The sequence below is a fragment of the Fukomys damarensis genome, unplaced genomic scaffold (genome assembly GCF_012274545.1).
Source record: "Fukomys damarensis isolate Sample0158 unplaced genomic scaffold, DMR_v1.0_HiC HiC_scaffold_10, whole genome shotgun sequence".
NCBI classification, from domain to species: domain Eukaryota; kingdom Metazoa; phylum Chordata; class Mammalia; order Rodentia; family Bathyergidae; genus Fukomys; species Fukomys damarensis.
Genome location: NW_022900922.1, coordinates 36307362 through 36318318, shown reverse-complemented (window position 1 = coordinate 36318318; position 10957 = coordinate 36307362).

Here is a 10957-nt window from a genome sequence, read left to right as displayed (position 1 = left end):
ACGCCCCCAGCCACACCCAGATGGAAACCAAGTCGGCCCAGTACACAGTGGCTAATCTGACTGGGAGAGAGGGGAAAGCAAGAGCCCATGTTTACCAGTTCCCCTCAAGTCACCATTCTGCAGATGCTTTCAGCTGGTTCTGCACTGTTGGAAGACACCAGCATAAAAATAAAGCACCTTTTAAAGTCACTTCGTCCACCTTCAGATCTGTCACAGTTGTCTGCAGATGCACATTACGCGGTATTTCCTTCTCACAGGACAGGATAGTTGCTGACTTCTAGGCCTCTGGCATTGGGCATTCAGTGGTAAGTTCATCCTATCCTTGCTTCATTTTCAGTCTCATGAAAACCAATGATTTCTTATTGCTGTCACAGTGACAAATTAAAGCAGAATGATACCAATGATAACCAGTGAAGTATCAAGATGATCCATTATATTTGGGATTAAATATCATGACTGATCACTGCCATACTTTAAAATTTCCCTTTATTCAGCATTAGATAGCATAACAATGGCTCATTCAACACCAGCACCTCGCTGAAGGATTTCTTCAGGTTTCAGGGCAATTCCATTATCAGGGGTGTTGATTAAGCATTAATGGTGTGTGGCCCTTCAGTATATGAGCCACAGTCATAATTACAGCTCCCACCTGATCATTAGCATGGAGGGTTTTAGCACAAGGGTCAGAAAAGGGCATGCTCTGTGTGTCAGCAAATTTTTGTGCCAAATATGCGGGCACTTGAATGAGATATCTCAAGTTACATTTATTTTCCAACAAGGATGCATGCATGGTATGTCATTGGCTAGCAAATGTTGTCTTCATTCCTCTGCCCAAGATGGCGGGCTCTGAAAACCAGCCATGCTGCGGATGCCATTCGGGAAGACCACAGCGTGCATACCTCCTAGAGATGCCGCACCGTGCTTTTTCCGCACAGCTCTTGTCACATTGTCCCATAGCTAGAGCCCCACACATTTCCCTTCCATCTGTGCTGCTCACTTTGGGAAATCCACTCCAGTGACAGGGTAGGGGAAGCAGTCAGTACAGGGATGGGTCAGGCAAGTCCTCCCCCGTTGGAGTTGTTGCACTTGAATTTATGGGGGATGCTGGGAGGCCAATACTCTTGGGGCCCCTGACACTGCAGAGCTGCTCAAGGAGCTGGCCTCCCCCTGCCATTTGCTAGGACAGACTCTGTGTCGGGTTGTCCCATGTGCTTTTGAAATTTAGCTCAACCAATCTTTTTAAACTACGCTAAGGGACATTTTGTGGACAGGAAGACGCTTGCCGGAGTACAGGTAGAATGGGCTCAAGTCCCTTCTGGGAAAGCTCACAATAGCTAAATTATGGAATCTGCCCACGTGCTCACCAATGGATGAAGTGATAAAGAAAATGTGTGCTCACAGTGGAGTACTATTGGTCATAAAGAGCAACAAGATAATGTCACCTGCCGGAAATGGGTGGAACTGCTGATTATCTGACTTAGAAAGATAAGTATTGGCAGCTTCCTCTCATCTATGCCACCAAAAAAGAGAGAGATGTGAAAGCAGAAGGGGCAGCACCAAAGGGGGGGAGAGAGGAAACCAGGGTGGAGCAGGGAATGGGTGGGAGGTGGAGAAGGTGTTTCAAGTGTGTTATGTGTATTGTGAAAATGTCACAATGAAACCCATTATTTTACACAGTAGCACAAATAAAAATATCTGTGCCTGGGTGTGTGGGACAAGAGGAGAACTGCAGTTCCAGTGCCAGTTTGCACAAGTGGAGGAGAGCTGCTAACCTGCAGGAACTCAAAAGAGGATGGTCAGGGACAGAGGAGGAGCTGCTGGTGGGCAGGAGCCAGGCTCAGCGGCCTGGTCAGGGAAAAGAGATAAGAAGATGCACGACACCTTTTCACAGGGCTTCCCGAGGCTGGCCTCAGCCAGAGTACACCAAAGACAGCCTCTCCTCTGGTCCCCACAATGCTACTTGGGGTATGAGGTCACAGTGTGGCTTTGAGTCATTGCTTCTAACGTTTCCCCACCTGCGACCACTGCAGGTGTAAGCAGGGGTGAGAAACCACAGTGACAAGTGAAGAGCTGATCCTTCCCCCCGCTCTGCCACAGGACATTTTGCGGCCTGTTCACCAGAAAGGCACTTGGGATGGAAGGCAGTGTCAGTATGAAACGAAGGAGGGGGAGCAGGTTTAAACTGGCTGACCAAGTTTGCTGCCCTCTCATAATGTACGCTCAGGAGGGTAGGAAAGGAATGCATTTCGTGGTAGAAGTGGAAGAGACAGCCGAGAGAAAGGAGCTGCTGCAAACTGATTTCTTGCAGAGACTGACAACTGACAAAGCCCAGAAGTGGGTAATAGCTAAAATTTGGAAATAACCCAACTGCCCATCAACTGGAGAGTGGATAAAAAAGATCTGGTTTTTTAATAAAATGGAGTACTACTCAGCCATAAAGAATGAAAAACTAGAGATGTGTATAGCTAAGTGGATGCACACTGAGGCCATACTCTTAAGTGAAATTAATAAGACACATGTGTGTAAATATCAAATAGTTTCTCTGGTGTGAAAAACTAAAAGGAAAAATAAGGATCAAAATGTATAATTGATAATGTGTAATAGGAAGAAATGGTCTAAAAGAATAGAAAGGAAGTGGGAGGGGTAGGGGAACAGTGAAAAGGGAAAAGAAAAAAATGTGTGAAAAGGAAAAAGTGGAAACAAAGTAAACAGGGAAGGGTGGAGGGGTGGAGGGGGCTGGGGAATGGGGAAAAATAAGAACCAAGATACATCATGTAAAGGTACAAGATCCCAATGATGAATGTAACTGTATTGTATACCTAAAATGTACCAATAAACTTAAAAAAGAAAAACTTGAAAATTTTTTAAAGAAGTGGGAACAGCAAAAAGGGGATATGGGAAACTCCACTTTTCAAGGGTTCACTTGTATTGAGGTTCAACAAGGCAACAGGAAGAGATAATAAAGCCATAGGACTCTCTCTACCCTCCCCTCTTCTTTCTTATATCATGCAGTTAGTAAGAGACAGCTCTAGCTGAAGGCCTGCGAAACACCAATTGGGTTTCCTGTTTTCTTCTCCAATGGACTCAAGTGACTTCCTGCTCAAAATGCATCACTTTTTCTTGCACAAACAGAGCACATCCAAGTTATCTGACACTAAGATCCCTTTCCTGTGGCTGACTCACCCACACACCACAGCCCTCTCTGCTTCCCGAGCTTCTGTTGTTAAGAGAGAGAGGGAGAAACAGCGTCGTAGCCTTGGAGGGGTTGTCCTGCTCCACTGTTCTAAATAATAACCTGGAATTCGGTACCAGCTCAGCTGAGTAGGGCTCCTGCCTTTGCAACTCTACCCCTGGCTCTCCTCTGTATGGAGCTGGTCCCTGCCATGATCATTCTATGCATTTTTCTCCGTGCCTTTGCTCACATCAGTCCTGCAGCTTAGTATGGATGCCATCAGCCCTTTGCTGTTCTTTTTTTTTTTTTCTTTCCAGTACCCAGAATCAAACTCAAGACCTTTCATTTGCAAGGCAGAAGCAGTGTCACCCCAGCCCAATTTCTTCCTTCCTTACTTCCTTCGTTTGTTTTGGTACCAGGGATCAGTCTCAGGACCTCACACTTGCCAGGCAGGTGCTATGCTGCTGAGCTAAATCCCCAGCCCCCTTTCCTGAGTTTTGAGGTTAGTGTCCATCCACTTCCTCTTGTTTGTATCTCTGTATTGCCAAGAGCCTAAATTCTGTCACTTACCACCTAGGAGAAAAGTGTCTCGCTTGATCTTAGATAAGTTATTCATCTTTTCATCCTCAGTTTCTCTTTTGTAGAAAGAAGGTGATGGATCTTGCCCTGGGTGTGGCTTTGAGTTGTTACTTTAAAATAATAAGTATAAGTAAATTAAAAACCAAATAAGTGTTGGTGATTTAGAGAAAAGAAACCCCTCATTCACTGTTGGTAGGAATATAGATCAGTACAGACATTGCAGAAAACAGTATGGAAGTCGCCGCAAAAATTAAAAGCAGAACTACCATGTGATCTAGCCATCCCACTTATGGTTATACACCCAAGAAGGAGAACTCAGTGGGGCAGAGATATTTGTGCCCCACTGCAGTATTCTTCACTATAATCAACTGTGCACACTCAACCTGTGTCCATCATTTGAAGAACAGGTAAAAGAAATACAGAGTATTATTCAGCTTTAAAAAGAAGGAGGGCTGGGACTTTGGCTCAGTGGTTCCGCTGCCTGTCTCGAAAACTTAAGATCCTGAGTTTGATCCCTGGTACCAAAAAAATAAAAATAAATAAAAATAAAAAGAAGGAAATCCTGCACCTGCAACCCTGTAGGTAAATCTGGAGGACAACGTGCTAAGTGAAACAAGGCAGACACAGAAAGACAAAGACTGCATGATCTTACTTATATGTGAGACCCAGAGAGGTTGAAGGCACAGAGAAGAGGAGACTAGAAAGATGGTTTCCGGGGGCTGATGTTGGGAGCAGTAGGAAGACATTGGTCAATGTGTGTGCAGCTCCAGATATACAGGGTGAATAAGATCTGGAACCTCGGTGCACCACACAGTGGCTATGGTTAATAATACTGCATTAGTCACTTGAGATTTGCTGAGAGTAGATCTGAGGTGTTCTAACCCCACGCTGGTGCATGAACACCCACAAACACAATGGAAACTGTGTGAGGTGATAGGTTTGTGGACAGCTTTGTGTGGGGACCATGATATCAAAATATTCTGTCATAGTCTACATATATTTCTACACATACAATTCCTATTTGTCAGTGATGCCTCCATAAGGCTGGAAAAACCAAATACGTAAGTGGATGAGGAGTGTTTTCAAACCTTGAAACTGCTCAGCACACCTGTTTATTCTCATGTTCTATCTTATATTACAAAATGGAATCATTTTGCTTTCAAAATATGTACTGAACTCCTTGAAGAATGGGACAATGTTCTAATCATCTTCATCTGTCCCACAGTGGGTAGACAAGGAAGAACTCAAGACCTTTGCATAGAATTTATCTGAGTTAAAACCATGTCAACAGTGCTCCAGGAGTCACCAAGGGCCAGAGCCCCCCAGCTCAAAGGACATGGTCCCGTCACACCAAGTGTGACAAATGAAGTGGTCTCTAGAACAAGATGCTCCTCAGAAGAGGAGTTGGCCTTACTTGGCCACAATTCAAGTTATATTTGTTTTAAGGCACTGAAAAAATTCTAATTGAAAAGCCACTGGGAGGCAGTCATGCTTTAAATTTCTATGTGATAAAGGAAAGCTCAATAGACAGTAAAAATCACTGTCAAAAGACAAAACTACTCCACATTTAGCTTAAAAATCTTGATCAGCTTTATTTTTTTACTTTAGAATCTGACAACACTTCATCCCATAAATTAGAATGTGTTCCCACTGACTGGGCAGAGGAGGGGTTTTTACAGACAAAGGCTGAGGAACATAGGAACAAAGAGAAAAAGGCAAATTGATCATTTCAAAGTTACTTTCCTGGTAAGCTGGGATAGGGAGACAGAATGAAAGAAAATGACAACAGTGTTAGGGTCGGATCTGTCATGTCATTCAAAGGTCCATGGATCGAAGGCTAGGTCACCATCCTGTAGTGCTTTTGGGAGATAGTAGTGCTTTAAGAGGTGGGGCCTAGTGGGAGGAAGTCAGGTCATCAAGGGTGTGACCTCAAAGGGGATGTTAGAAGCCTTGCCCCTTTCCTGTCTCTCCCTTTGCTTCCTGGCTACAAGGAGGTAAGCAGCTTTGCTCCTTCACCTGCTCCCTTCCCTGATGTTCTGCCTCACCACAGGCCCCAAGGGCAATTGGTTATGGACTGAAGCCTCTAGAACCATGAGCCAAAATAAATGTGCCCCTTATTAAGTTGAATTTCTCAGGTGTTTTGTCATAGTGACAGAAGGCAGCCTAACATAACTTCAAGTTACTTTTTTATAAGAGTCAAAGCAGACAGAACTTTATTATCACACAGATTGAAACAGGCCTATTTAGGAAGTCTGGCTATTATCTCTTTTCTCTCTCTCTCTCTCTCTTTCTCTCTCTTTCTTTCTCTCTCTCTCTTTCTCTCTATCTCTCTCTCTCTTTTTCTCTCTCTCTCTCTTTCTCTCTCTCTCTCTCTCTCTCTCTCTCTCTCTCTCTCTCTCACTCTCTCTGTCTTGCTTACTTTTTGGAAGTTGAGAGAAAAACTTAGCTTTGGTTTGGTGATTTGGGGCTTTAGCATAAGTAAACTGTCTGGTCTGTTCTATTGGAGCCCAGAAGAAGAGTTTCCTCTCCCCCAAATCATGTCCCATAATTTTATTTATCACCAGCTAACCTCTGTTGTAATCAGTCAAAACTGTTGTCCTTGTTTTACTTCTAGAAATATTTTCTAAAGTTTGCCCTCTGTTTCCTCCTGATTAAATTTGCATTTAAAGATATCTGTGCCATAGTAAGTGGAGTGCCTGGTCTCACAGTTCTGGAGCTAGAAATCTAAGGTCCAAGTGTCAACATGATTGGTTCTGAGGGTTATGAGGGAAAATCGGGTCCAGGCCTCTCCCTTCAGCTTGAAGTTGAAGTTGTTCGTCTTCTCCCGATATCTTCACATTGTCTTTCCTCTGTGTGCATTTGTGTCCATCTCCCTTACCCCTCACACTTCTGCCATGCTGGGGATCAAACCTGGGCCTTGCAACCTAGTCAAGCTTTCCACCGCTGAGCTGTGCCCAGCCCTCCCCTCTGTAAGGACTGGGTCAGGTCACATCCTAATGGCCTCGTTTTGCATAAACTGTCTCTGCAAAGACCTTGTCTCCAAAATACTGTGGGTCTGGGGCTTCTCCATATGAAATGGGGAATCGGGTAGAATGACACAGCTCAGGCCATAACGGTATCCCAGTGTTTCCTGCACAGATAGACATTATTTTCCCTGACAATTTAGAATACTTGTTTCTGTAATATTTTTGTTTACTCAAACCACTTGGATCACTTTCCTTTGAAGCACTGATAAGCAGCTGTTTTGTCAGTGAACCAGAGGAGCAGGCAGTCCTAATTCTCTGGAACTCTGCAGCGCTCTTACCCCCTAGTGTGGTCCGCCCCACAGATGTCCATAAGCTCAGGTTCCTTTGCCTGCCTGCTGCAGACCAAATCCAAGGAGCTTCTGTATTTCTGTAAGAAAGGAACAGTTGTATTCCAAGCAAGCTCCAAGGAGACAGGGGCCCATCCCGGCAAATGGAGACACAGCTGTCTGCCCTTCCCCCACCCTTCCCTTTGCTCCCCCTGGGTCCCAGTGGACTTCGGGAGTTTGCTTCAGTGCCCTTCTAGCTATCAAAGCACCATTCTCCACTATATATGAATGCAGCCAGAAGGCATTGCTCCCTCTCGGGGACTTCAGACAGTACTGGTGCCTGGTTGCAGAATGGAAAGGGCACCCTGGAGGGGCTGAGAGCAGGGAGGGAGGGGTCTGGGCCCCTTATTTGCACACGAAGCCTTCAGCTCTCACTCTTCACCGACACAGGCCTGCAAGCTGCTAGCCAAGCCGTGCTTCCTTGCCACTTCTCAGGCTCCCTCCTGTTAGCGGCCCCTGGTGCTGCAGCACAGGCCAAAGGTGTTGAAATAAAGATTTGCTTTGCCTTTCCTGTGAACCTGCTTGTGCTGTGATTTATTTCTTGGTAATGTGGGGTCCAAAAGTCCTATAAATCTGTTTGGGATTTTTTTTTTAATCCTGATTAGCATGGACAGAGCAGTTGTTTCCAAAAAGGAACAATATACATTCAGAGCGGTGAACTCCAAGGAGACCAGCAGCCAGCGAAGACCTGCGGCAGTGACCAGCAGTGGCTGTGCCAACTATGGGCACCCAGCATTGCCTGCTGTCACCTGGGGACATCAGGGCTGCCAGCCGAGTTGCACTTAGCCAAATTGCCATTTCCATCTGACTGCAGCGAAAGAGCCCTAGGCTGATTGGCAACAAAATCACCATCTCACAGTGTACAGGTGCACAGGGCTCTTTTAGAGGAAGGAGAAGAGAGGTGGGGAGCACAGAGAGATAACGCAGCGCCGGACACCTGCTCTAGCACTTCTCCCACCTTCAGCTCCTCCTCCGCTTTCTAGTGGATAGGAAACCAGGGGTCGGGCTCCTGGGTCTGGTGTCTGCATATTCTGTCCGCTTCTAGCTGGCTGCAGAGAGGAGAGGGTATTGATTCCTCAGCAGGAAGAAGTTTGAAGAGACTGCATATCTCTAAGAGAAAAATCTAATTTTTAAAGTTCCATTTTGCAGTGTCAGACTGCTGTGCCCACACTGCCCAAGATAAGAACCACAAATAGATTTTCAGGACCACAGGTGCATGGCACCCAGGAATGGGTCCTCCCTGACTGGCGTGTGAAGTGGGAGGGAGCACTGCTCCTCCAGAGGGCAGCGGCTGCTGAGGTTCTACACACATTCCCAGGACCTGCTGGAGGACTGAATCGGTAATCAAGGTGGGGCAGGGCAGAGTCATCAGGAGTGGCTGTAAGACAAGGCCATCTGGGGGCAGGCCCAAGTTTTAAGCCTGCTGTAGCCAGGGCAGACATCCTCTGGGGCCCCCTCAGGGCCTCTGGGGCCTTCGCAGCTGTCAGGACTAGGATTCAGTGGGATTCCAGAAGAAGCAGCTGCTTGCTCGACAGCTGCCATGTCTCCATGGAAACAGCAGGCCTGAAGTCACACTTCTGAGGCATCTTTAGGAGGGCCAGTGATGTTGACCATGAGTCTAGGGGTCCAGGGGGTTGGAGGATATCAACAGTGGACTCCACCTCTCCTTGACCTTTGACCTGTCCGGCTGGGTTTCCCAGGTGCTCTTCAGAGAGGTGGCAGCAGCACCTGGAGCAGCCCAGAGCAGGAGGCAGGCATCACAGCTGTCACGTGAACTGCAGATTCCCAGGCATGTGGGGAGACTCTGGGCAGACACCACAGGCACCCACAAGGAGGCCGCAGGACTGACAGTGATCAGCTGGGTCGCAGGGGAGGCGAAGGGCCAGGGCTTGTTTGCCTCGTAGCTCACCATGACCTCAAATAGATCCTTTGACACTTTGCAGCACCTGAGTTTTGACTGAGTGAAGTCCAGGACCTGAATTAAAGCCCTTAAAGATGGGGGTCTAAAATGAACTGGTGATCACCTTCCTATGCACCCCAACTCTTCACACAGAGCCCTGTCAGCGTCTGCCGCCTAGCTTGCTGCTTTCATGCTTGCTCAGACATCCTAAGATGCTCCTTTCATTGAGGGTTGTGGAATAATAAAAGGAATATTTTGTCACCAGTTCCTGGCATAAAGCTCCCGAAACCTCTGAATTTACCAAGCGATAGCAGTGTCTTCCACTCTAAACCATGAGCCCCTCTAGCCACACAGAACTGTGCTAAAGCAGTGACTCCTAGTGGGCCTGTCTCTACATAACTTCCAGCTGAGCAATGGTTAACAGAGGAAACTTGTGATTAGAGGTCAGAATTTTTTTGGGGGGAGGGGGGCTGTTACTGGGGATCAAACTAGGGTCCTAGCGCTTGTGAGGTAGGAGAGGAAGAAGGGTTGCATGCTTTGTAGGAATTGAACGAGTGATAGTGAGAAAACACAAGCAGCATCAGAAAGCACTGTGTGTATTTACGTGGTGGCGTGATGGTGGCATGATGTCCTGCTGTGTGCTTGAGGGACTGCAGGGACCGTCTACCTTTCAGGTCAGCCTCAGTGGAATCTGGAAGGAGCTCCTGGCACTGGGCCAGGCACAGAGTGCTGAGCTGATGTGTAAACTTGGTCCTGCCATAGTGAAGCTTGTGCAGAGCTGAACCTCACAGGAGGCTAAAGACCACAGGCCAGGGTCTTGGTTTGGAATAAACTGAGTGCATGAGTCTGTTTTCTGTGAGATAACAAAGTACTCCAGGCAAAGCTTTTCACAGAGAAGGGAGATTTATTTCATTCACATGCTCTGGAGTTCCAGGAGCATGGCACTGGCCTCTGCTGGCTCTAGTGAGGTCTTCTGGCTGCCACACAGCAGAGTACATGGCCTGATGGTGGGAATAAGAGAGAGAGAGAGATCACGTGGCAAGACAGGAAGTGAGAGGACCGAAGTAGGGCCAGCCTTGCTCTTTCACCATTACCCCGCTGAGATCCAACTCACTTTGAAGACCAGCACGACTCCCTTCCAGGGCTGGTGCCTATAACAGGGGCTTCATTTTAAATGCTGCAGAGAAAACCATGGAACACAGCTAAGTGTGCAGGCAAAGATTCCTGTGCACCAGACACCCAGAAGTGGAAATGCTTGTCCCAGGAGGACGTTCACTTAAAATTGAGAGGCCATGTGAGGGCCCCACAGCCTTCATCTGCTCCACCACAAAGCCTGTTCGAGGCCCCCCATTTTCTCACCAGCACTGGACATTGTCAGCCTCTATCTTAGCACAGAGAGCAGCACAAGAATTCCCACAGCATTTGCGTCCCATCTCAGAGTGTCTAGCTGATGCAAGAAGGAGAAAACAAAATAGAAACAAATAACCACACCAGAGAACTACCAGGAAGGACTACAACAATGGTGAGAATGTAGGCCTCTGATTTGTACACACAGTTATATACCTAGTAACCATCATTTGCCTACTCTATGATCATATAGTAGAAACCTCAAGAGAATGTATTAAAAACTTACCAACAAAGAAAAGCCCAGGCCCTGATGGATTCACTGCTGAATTTTACAAGACATTTAGAGAAGAACTACTACCATTACTCTTCAAACTTTTCAATGAAATTGAAAGAGAAGCTATACTTCCAAATTCATTCCTGGAAGCAAGTATCACTCTGATTCCCAAACCAGAGAAAGATACAACCAAAAAGGAGAACTACAGACCAATCTCCTTAATGAATATAGATGCAAAAATCCTTAATAAGATACTAGCAAACAGAATACAGAGGATTATTAAGAAGATCATCCATCATGACCAAGTCGGATTTATCCCAGAGATGCAAGGGT